General features: G+C 44.0%; 1 protein-coding gene across 6 annotated transcripts in view; it reads right to left on the reverse strand.

Annotated features, from left to right (window-relative positions):
- The window catches only part of POGZ (pogo transposable element derived with ZNF domain), a 50,169-nt gene extending 45,914 nt beyond the window's left edge, over positions 1 to 4,255 (reverse strand). For 5 of the 6 annotated variants that reach the window (XM_032301799.1, XM_032301798.1, XM_032301796.1 and 2 more), the window contains exon 1: positions 3,919 to 4,255. The gene's annotated coding sequence lies outside the window, so the exon portion shown is untranslated. Of the gene's footprint in view, positions 1 to 1,244; positions 1,337 to 3,918 lie in introns of those variants that run through there. The other variant, XM_032301795.1, reaches the window with a different exon arrangement.
- Positions 4,256 to 10,501: the final 6,246 nt, after the last annotated feature.

Genomic DNA, 10,501 nt, shown 5'->3' on the forward strand with positions numbered 1-10,501 from the left:
AACACAAATGTAGAACAAAGATGGAAACATCACCTGGAATGTATTTTATTTTACGGTGATATCCCCAGACATTAATTGAAGAACTAAGTACTTCATTTTACAGATGAGATTTAAAAGGAGGTTTAGAGAGATTAAGTAACTTGCCCAAAGTTATGGTTAGTAGATAACTATAATGCAGGCCAGGATTCAAATCAACCTTTTCCTCTAGAATTCTTCCCCAAGCCATTGCTTCTTTTTATTAACTCCAACGAACATTTGTAAATTCTCCAGTTCCTAAATGGAGGCAGATCTGGATGATCTCAAAAGCAGAAGCATAAGACACACCAGGTCATTCTCACATTTTTTTGGTCTTGAGACCCCTTTACAGTCTTAAAATTATGGAGGACCGTAAAGAAGTTTTTATTTATGTGGATTATACCTTTTGATATTTACCATGAGGCATTACAACAAAATAATTAAGTACTTAACAATGCAATTAACAACAAACCATCAGTTAACATAAATAACATTTTCAATTAAAAGCTATTTTCCCCCAAATAATTAGAGAGTAACATTGTTTTATATTTTCCCAATCTTTAAGGTCTAGCTTAATAGAAGACAGTGTGGTTCTCATAGCTGCTTAATGCATTCTGTCTGTTGCTCTATATTGCTTTGGTTAAGTATATGGACTACGTGGCCTCACAGATAGCAGGAAAAGAGAAATGTATAAAAACCTTTTCAGGTAGTTGCCTACATTGACACAATACTAGAACTCAACAGATGGTAGTTTCTTTAAGAATAGCTGCATCTCGGGGCGCCTGGGTGGCTCAGTTGGTTAAGCGACTGCCTTCGGATCAGGTCATGCTCCTGGAATCCCGGGATTGAGTCCCATATCTGTCTGCCTGCTAGGCAGGGAGTCTGCCTCTCCCTCTGACCCTTCCCCTTCTCATGCTCTCTCTCATCCTCTCTCTCTCTAAATAAAATCTTAAAAAAAAAAAAAAAAAAGAATAGTTGCATCTTGGAATCTAAATCCCTATCAATCAACTTTTCCTACTTTGTCACATATTAAAATCCACTGGTGTAGGAATGCCTGGGTGGCTCAGTCAGTTAAGCATCTGCCTTCAGGTGAGAACTGATCCCAGAGTCTTGAGATGGAGTCCCGCAGGGAGCCTGCTTGGGATAGCGCTCTCCCCCATCTCTGACAAATAAATAAAATCTTAAAATAATAATAATAAAGTAAAGTAAAATAAAATACACTGGTATACCTTGCATCCTGAAAGGATCATTGACTCATGATGATTTTGAAACATCAGATATTGATCACTTAGGAAATATTTACTGAGATGCTCATCCTTCAAATGCTGACATATTTCACCATAAATATAAATATAATATAAAAAGATTTAAAAATCACAGTCATTAACACTGATATTTTAAGAAAAGGCTTAAAAGGACTGGGAAAGCCATCAAACCTGAGATGTCAACTTTTAACAAATTCTAATTTTCACTCACAAATTTTTGTCTTTAACAACAAATACTGTCATTTGCTTTCCTCAAAATGACAGGCTCACCTCACTATCAAGAAAGTATGTGCCAAACATTAAAGTGAGAAAAACTGTAGTTTGTCATTCGTTCTTCCAAGTAAAAATGCTGTTCCATCAAATAAGCAGCTCGTAACTCAATCTCACAAGTGAGAAAGATCATACCTTCTTACGCAGCGTAAGTGCTTTATGCATCCTTCCCATTCACATTCTTAAAAAAAAAAAAACTACTGAAGAGTTGAGCTTTAGTAAAAATCATTTTTACTGGTTCATCAAAGGCATTCTCACATAGTGTGCTAAGGCGCCACCAGTACTTTTACCCAGCTTTGCTTGTGAACCATCAGTGCAAATGTCACTGGAAAAAAGATAAATAGCATCTTAGCGTTTTCTATTCTGAAAATAGTTATGACCTCTCAGCTCCCCTGAAAGGGTATGAAGAATCCCCAGAGATCAGTGGGTCACACTTTAAGAACTGCTTTCCCTGGGGGCCTGGGTGGCTCAGTTGGTTAAGCACCTGCCTTCAGCTCAGGTTATGATCTCAGGGCCCTGCAACCCAGACCAACACCCGGCTCCCTGCACAGGGCAGAATCTTGCTTCTCTCTCCCCCTCTGCCCCTGCACCCCTTAACTGTGCTCTCTCTTGTTTGTTTTCTAAATAAATCTAAAACAAACAACAAAACAAAACCTTGCTTTCCTAGATTATACCACCAAAATCTAGGTGGGGGTGGAAACAAACAAAATCCTGTTCATCCCAAGAATCTCCATCTGTTTAGTTTGAGATACACCACCATCATGACGGTTATAACGGTACTTTACGGGGAAGGAAATCAAGGACGTAAATTGTCATTTAATTGTTTTAATATTATATACTGAGCACTTTCACACTAAACCAATTCTCAATGGGGTGGTTACCTCAGCCAAAGGGCTGCAAGTTAAAAATGTAAAAAAGATGGCACTCCCTAAGAGTCTCCCAAAGAGACTTGGGGATGAGCTCCCAAAGGAGCTCTTTCAGCAATCTCCAAGGAACTTTGTAAGTATCCCAAAGTTAAAGATTGTGCGAACTAGTTCGAATTCAGAGTCCAACTCCCAGTCCCAAGAGCAGCTCAGGGTCTGGAAATTCAACGTCGTTCTTCAGGAAGCAGCCCTGTCTGCCCCTGCCATTTCCCCTCCCTCTAGAAGGGAAAATCCTTTGAAAGTAAAACCATTTCTCTGGGGTTTTGAGCTGCGGTGGGAGGTGTCTAAAAAAGAGTGTTGCAGACTAGTTTACAATCTGCAACAAAAAGGCAGTTGTTCTGAGATGGTAGAACTCTTTCCCAATTTCCATTTCGAAAACGAGACTGGGTTAATTGACTTCCATGACTCTTCTCAGCTCTACCTTTTTCTGAGCTGAGAACGTCCAAAAAAAGTGAGCAGAGATACGTCCAGTTATGTCCTGTTAATAACTCCGCGTCTGATGGGAGAGGAAATCAGGGCAACTCGCAGAAAGGAAGGAAAGCAGGTGGATCAACGAAACCACTCCTTTCCAGTAGGTGCTGAGAATCTAGAAAAAATAGTCCCTTGGATAAACATGGCGCCCACCGCGGCAGGATATAATCATCAGAAAATAAAAGATTTTTATGCCTCATCCCATCTTATAAATCACGGCGCCAACCCAAAGAAATTTTAGGACCAAGGAAGAAGACTTTGTAAACTAACCGCAGTGCACTAAGACTTAAGATGTACTACTGGACCGAGCTGAGATTACATAACACAAGAGAGCGGCACAGCGATCACTCATTTTCCTCCTCGCGCTCAAAAAGGCCGCCCCACTCCTTCGCCGGCGGGGGCGCGGCGGGAGAACCGAGCACTACCCCCCACCCCGGGACGTCACCTCGCCGCGGCCTCGCCCCCTCGCCCGCCCCTCCCGTCGCGCCCTGCAGTCTCACAGCCGCCCGCGCCCCCGCCCCCTTCCTCGCGGGCCGCCGCCTGCGCCCGCGCCCGCCCACTCCTTCGAGACGCCTCGCGCCGGGCGTGCGTGTGGACGTCGGGTGTGTGCGGGGCCGTGGGGCGCGAGTGCGCGCGCGCGCGCGCCGCGGCGGACGCCGGGGGGCGGGGGCGGGCGGCCGGCAGGCAAGTAGGGGCTGTTCGGCCCGACCCGCCGCGCGGCTACCGCGGCTCCCGGGGCGCACGCACTCACACTCGCGCTCGCGCGCCGCGCCCCACGCCCGCCGCCACCGCGAGCCGCACCGCCACTTGCGGGGGGGCGGGGGCGCGCGCCACTGGGCCCCCGCCCCCACCCCTCGCGCACCCGCCCCATCCCCCTCTCATTGTCTCGCCTCGGAGCGCCTCGCCTAGCGAAAAGATAACGGAACCCTCGGGAGAAGGGGGTGGGGAGAGAGAAGTCCCGCTCGCTCACTCACCTCCCGTGGTCGTCGCCGCCGGTAGTCTGACCCGAGGAAGGCGCCGTCGCCTTAAAGGGACCTTGCACCCGGCGCCGGGAGAAGGGGGTGGGAGCAGGGGAGGGGACGGGGGCTTGGGGGAGACGGCTGAGAGGGAACCGTTGAGAGCTCGTCTCCCCGAGGGTGAAAGAAACCTCCCTCGGGTTCGAGTGATTTGGGGTGGATTTTTTTTCCCGAGGGGGGCGGGGGGGCCCCGAGGGAGGGGGTGGGGGGGCCAAGGAATGCGGCTCCGTGTACGGGAGCTGGCGCGGGGGAGAGAAACGCCGACTCCCCCCACCGACCCTCTCGCCCCGCGGAGGGATACGTCTCGTCACTTCCGCCCTCCCCCTCTCGTGGCCTTTCAATTGGTTGGAGCTTGTGGCACGTCATGGGCTCAGCCTAACTCCTGCCTGGGCTTCTTTTCTAGTCAAGTTTGTCTGGGCCTGCAAATAAATAAATAAATAAAAACATTTTTTTTTTTCTTTAAATGAAATAAAGAATAATTAGCCTCAGAAGCAACATATAAGTTTTGGTGAGAAAAATGGCATTTCCAAAGAAAAGATTGCCCAAATCACTTGCCTCGACTTTCCAAGTAAATTTTGGGAATCTCCTCACTTTCCAGCCAAGGCTTGAACCTAACCAAGAGGGGAACCTCATACCTCAGGCCAGATGGTGAGGCCCAATGGCACCAACAACTGTCCTTAGAACAAAGGCAGCAAAATGGCACACACTCTTCCTCAGGAGGCGTTCAGCCAAGTAGCCTTATGGCATTAGCCTTAAGTAAAGAACTTTTAAAATCCATTTTTATTCTGAGGGCTTCTGGATTCTGGAAAAAGATCGCTATATTGTTTATCAAAGTGATTCATGTATGGAAACTACTTTGAAGCCATTTTCAATAGAGTCAGCAGAGATCCTCCATTCTAAGAAAACGTAGATTCCACATCTGTGCTTTTTGGTCCAATCGAGGCTGAGATGGATTGGCCCAAAGAAACCAATGGGTCCAGTCAAGACCATCCTCCTGTAATTCTTCCCCAAACAAAAAGTAACTTCCAGGTAGCTAAGAAATTTTGTCCTTTTTTACTTCTAGAGTTGATAATATTGTAATATTTTCCTTGGATATGTGAGTATATTGTTGCTCTCCAAGCAAACACAAATACTTGCTCCAAACCAAATGTAAATTGAAGTACTTAATGCAAGTCTGGGGAGATTCAGAACCATATTTATTCATTTTTTTATGTATGTACATTCCATTTAAACCACCAGACCGAAAATAGGCCATGGAAGTAGGCATTACAAATTGTGCACCCATGCAGGTGTGTGTACATGATGCCACCCATTTTCATTCCACTTCGTCTCATTTCATACCAAGAACATGTGAATTATTTCAGCTTCTCATTTTTAGCAAGATCTTTATTATTTGGATTGGGGAAAAAAAAATCACTAATCCTTCTGAAAGTGCTTCTGAAGCCTTTCCAGACCTGATCTGGAAAAGTCCATGATGGGATTATGGAATCAATCACCGGAAGAAAAATTCTACATGAAGCTCAAATCCTATCTTATGCTTTCCTGCAGTAATTATAATTCAATATAATATTATTTGCCTCTGAAATATTCTTGTTGAAATGTATTTGGCCATACTGAAAATTCTAGCTCATCCTCTCTGCCAGTGAGGTCTAGTCCAGCGGACTGTATGGCACACTGTTGACCAATAACCATTAGTGTATCATGCTGAAAATGTGTCATGTATCCATTCACTTCTTCACTACATTTATTGAGTACTTTGCTATATGCAAGCACTGGTCTAGGTGTTGGGAGTACAGCAACAAAGCAAGCAAACAAAGTTCCTGATTTCATGAAACTTGTACTCTAGTGGGGGGAGATATACAATATATACATAGACAAATTGTTCCAATATCTATCATTGAATAACAAATGACCCCAAAACTTGGTGGCTTAGAACTACAACAATTTTATTGTTGTCTTTCATGATTCTGGGAGGCAATTAAGCTAAGCCAAGCAGTTTTCACTTGGAGTCTCATACAGTAGCTGGGACTGAAATCATCTCAAAAGCTTCCTCAGATATCTGGAAGTTGGTGATGGCTGTTGGCCAGAACAGCTGACTGTTGGCCTCTCCATGTGGCCTGGGCTTCCTCATATCATAGTAGCTGAATTCCAAGATTGAGTGCCTCAAGAGGACCAGGCAGAAATTGTATGGCTTTTTGTGACCTAGCCTCAGAGGTCACAAAGCATCATTTCCACCACATTTGCAGGCTGCCCTCGATTGAAGGCCAGTGGGAAACATCTCTCGAAGGAAGTAGTAGAAATACCACATGGTAAGAAGAGTCTGTGGCATAGGAAATCTTGTTGCCATCTTGGAAACTATAATCTACCACATATCATATCAGCAAATATATAGTAGGTGACAATAGGCTAGGTGCTATGGATGGGGAAAAGAGCAGGAGAAGGGGAATTCAGAGTGGACAGTGTTAATTTGGACAGTGTTCGGAGTGGTACAGAGGTGGGGATGGGAAAGTCGGTATTTTATGTGGGGTGGTTGGAAAAGGATTCATGATTAAGTCGACATTTGAACACAGACCTAAAGAAAGTGAAGCCAATTTCATATTTTTCTCTTAGTGAAAGTGAATTCATTGGAGAATTTTGAGCCCAGGAGTGACATGACCTGACTAACATCTTTAAAGGAACACTCTGGCTGCTTTGGGAGAATAACCAGTGGGGGAAAGTATATGCAGAAAGATGACTTACAAGTCTCTTGAAATAATCCAAGTGAGGTAATGGTGGCCTGGACCCGGTGGGAACATGGAGCTGCTGCTTCAGTGGAGTTCTGCAGTTTGTTGTTTAGTTCTCTGTGACCTATTTTTCTGTAATTTTGTTTGTGTCCTGGAAGACAGGTTTTGTTTTGTTTAAGATTTATTTATTTCTTAGAAGGGGAAGAGGTGGGGGGAGAGAGAAAATCCTGCAGCAGGGACTCCCTGCTGAGCAAGGAGCCCCACTCGATTCTACTCGGGCTCAATCCTAGGACCCAGAGATCATGACCAGAGCTGAAATCAAGAGTCGGCTGCACAATGGACTGATCCACCCAGGAATCCTGCTGGGAGACAGTTTTGACCCATAATGGCTAACAAAATGTGTGAGTCATTGTGCCCTGCCTGCCACAAAGAAATAAAGGAAGACCATCATGCTAAATGTTAAAATGGGAGTTTTTTGGTGTCCCTGAGGCATCTTTGAAGAAAGAGTTCAGGAAACAAAGGTAAGGATCAGCAATCAGGGAATGGAGCAAGCTCTTTGACATTATAAGAGATGTCCTAACTATGCCACAGCAGGAGGATTGATCAACTGCTGAATGACTAATTGCTAGAAGAAATCAGTACTAGAGACATTTTATAACTTCGGGGGAGTATTAATTTGGACAGTGTTGGAACATTTTGCTGTCCTCAGCTGATGCACAAGTTTCTAGAATAAATAGTATGGATAGATGTGGTCTCTTAGATTTGACCTATCTTGATAATGATGGGAAACCAAAGCAGCAGAACACAGAAACCTTAGAATTCCATTCACATGTGCCTCTACAACATATTTGGGAGGGGTCTGAAAGCCAGTCCACTTTGGTATATTGAAGAATTGTACCTTAATACGGCTGCTAAGAAAGTATTCCAGTCTTAAAGAGCCAACTTAGAAAAACTGAAACCTCTCCCTATGGGTTTCCAAGAAAGGTCAAAAGTTAATGGAAGTCCCAAGTTGGGCATTTCACAGTTAGGTAGCCGGAGACTGTTTCTTTTCTACAGTTTATGGAAACACTTATTTGCTTTCTTGGCTTATGGTTTCTGCCACGAGTTGAAAATTAGAACCACATGTAGCTTGGAGAGTGTCAAGGCAGAGAGACAAATGATTTCAACATGTCTTTAAAAGCAGTGATCCATGGGTGCCCGTCTGCCCTTGTTTTGCTAATATCCAGACCCAATCACCCACCTCTTGGGTTCAGTGTGAAGCTGACCCTTACTTGTCAGGGTAGGGAGTGGAGAGGTTTGGGAGGTCAGTCCAGGCAGAAAGCAGCTTTGTGGGGGACAATGCCAGGTTTCTTTAAAATGAGCGTCTTGCCCTCTGCAACATACACTCAGGATGGTCAAAACCAGGAACCCAGGGGCACCTGGGTGGCTCAGTGGTTTGGGCTGCTGCCTTCGGCTTGGGTCATGATCTCAGGGTCCTGGGATCAAGCCCCGCATCGGGCTCCCTGCTCCGCAGGAAGCCTGCTTCCCTCTCTCTCTCTCTGCCTGCCTCTCTGCCTACTTGTGATCTCTGTCTGTCAAATAAATAAATAAAATCTTAAAAAAAAAAAAAAAACAACCAGGAACCCAAAGGAAGCTACTCATTCTGGAAGTCGTGAGAGCTAGAAAAACAGTGGAGAAATTTTCAACATCAAAGCATCTCCCAGCCCCAAAAGATTGACAGCTGTTGCACTGAACCTAGGAGTCAAGAGAAGTCCACACATATGGGTGGGAATATATGCATAATGTAATGGGATATGCCTGACTTAATGGGGAAATCATCGTGACATAAAAGGCAAGTGATCTGTGTTTGACCAATGACAAATAAAAAATGGGGAACCCAGAGGCTGCTGCTAGGTTTTATGTAAAAATATTATGTGTTACCACCTTATGTTTAGAGGAGTTGAGGACTTTCCTAGGCGCTAAGAAAATTCTCAAGAGGTGAGAAATAACTGGAGGAAGTTTTCAGACTGTGTTTCTAAAATAAACGTTGCTGGGGCACCTGGGTGGCTCAGTGGGTTAAAGCCTCTGCCTTCGGCTCAGGTCATGATCCAGGGTTCTAGGATCCAGCCCCGCATCGGGCTCTCTGCTCAGCAGGGAGCCTGCTTCCCTCTCTCCCTGCCTGCCTCTCTGCCTGCTTGTGATCTCTGTCTGTCAAATAAATAAATAAAATCTTAAAAAAAATAAAATAAAATAAACGTCGCTCATTATCTTTCAGTAAAAAGCAACTGAAGGTCTTTGTCTTCCAAATATATTTTGCAAGAAATGTATGAGCAGCGATTTCATCAGTCATCAAGACTTCTCTGAGTTGCTGTATGATTTCATGGAAGGTAATAATTTCATTAAACTTTGAATTAAATTAATATTATTTAAGAGACACCCAGAAGCAAAGCTACATTTGTTTCATCTAGGTTGTTGCTACGGAGTTGAGCAGGTATGATTATCAAGTAATTAAACTGATTCCATAAAGCTTCATAGAAAAATTAATTGGATTACTTTATAGATACACTTGTTATGTGGTTTGTTCACTGTAATAGATTGCAAAGTAAAATTTAATTAAAATGTCCTTTTTTTCCTCTAGGATACATTCTTTTCTAATTTAGCAGTGTTTGTATTTTATTATAGTCATGAATAATTTCCAGAACGCAATTATAGACATTAAACAACTTGATTCACTCTTCTGAAGGACAAGAGGATTAACATCATTGTTTTATAGATGAGGAGACTCAGATAGCCTCCAGAATTTAGTTTTAAAGGTTTCTGGTGTAGATAGGTGATCACATCTTCTGGGGTCTCTACTTATTGTTGAGTATGTACAGTAGGAGTTAGAGGTAGCAAGAGGGCCATCTCCTAAGACAGCCAAAGATTCATTTTTAATGTCTTTTGTGTTGCCTGAGACATAAAGTTAGTAAGACCTGAAAATGTGAAAGTGTCAAGATTCACCAGATTAAAGTAATTTTATAGGAGCAAAATGATTTAGCCTTCATTCATCTAGGAAAATAGTTCTCATTTCTACGTTTGTGTGTAAATGCAATGGTGAATCAGTCCTTGTGAATCAGGTGTGATATGAGCTTCTTCTTTCCTAAGCACCCTGCTTCCTGGGAGCCTCTGGTCCCTGCTTCTCCTATTCAGAGATCTTATTCCTAATCGAGAGAAGTGGATCTTCACCTTTCCTGCATTATGAACCCCTTGAAAATCTCTATGAAAGCTATAGATTATCTCCTTTTTTTTTTTTAAACTTATTATTTATTTGACAGACAGAGATCACAAGCAGGCAGAGAGGCAGGCAGAGAGAGAGGAAGGGAAGCAGGCTCACCTCCGAGCAGAAATCCCGACGCGGTGCTCGATCTCAGGACCCCGGGACCATGACCCGAGCCGAAGGCAGAGGCTTTAACCCACTGAGCCACCCAGGCACCCCTATAGATTATCTCCTTACGAAAAATGCATGTTAATACATATGGATAAAATTTTGCAAATACTTTCAGGTTTGAAGCCCATTTGTGTGCTTCTGTATGAACCCCAGGGAAAGAATCTCAGGCCCTGGGTTCACTGGTCAAGATCCTTTGCTCCCTGTCTTTCCGGAGGAGTGATATATTTCTCAGCAATAAAGGTTTGTTGTCATCATTCTGGTAAAATCCAGAGTACTACTGGGCAGAGTGGGGCTTGATCACAGGACTCTGGGATCATGACCTGAGCCGAAGGCAGACGTGTAATAGACTGAGTCACCCTGGAGCCCCTACACTGGAAGTTTCAACTGTATTGGTAATGTTTTCCTTTTCTTA

Source organism: Mustela erminea, chromosome 10 (genome assembly GCF_009829155.1).
Source record: "Mustela erminea isolate mMusErm1 chromosome 10, mMusErm1.Pri, whole genome shotgun sequence".
In the NCBI taxonomy this organism is placed as follows: domain Eukaryota; kingdom Metazoa; phylum Chordata; class Mammalia; order Carnivora; family Mustelidae; genus Mustela; species Mustela erminea.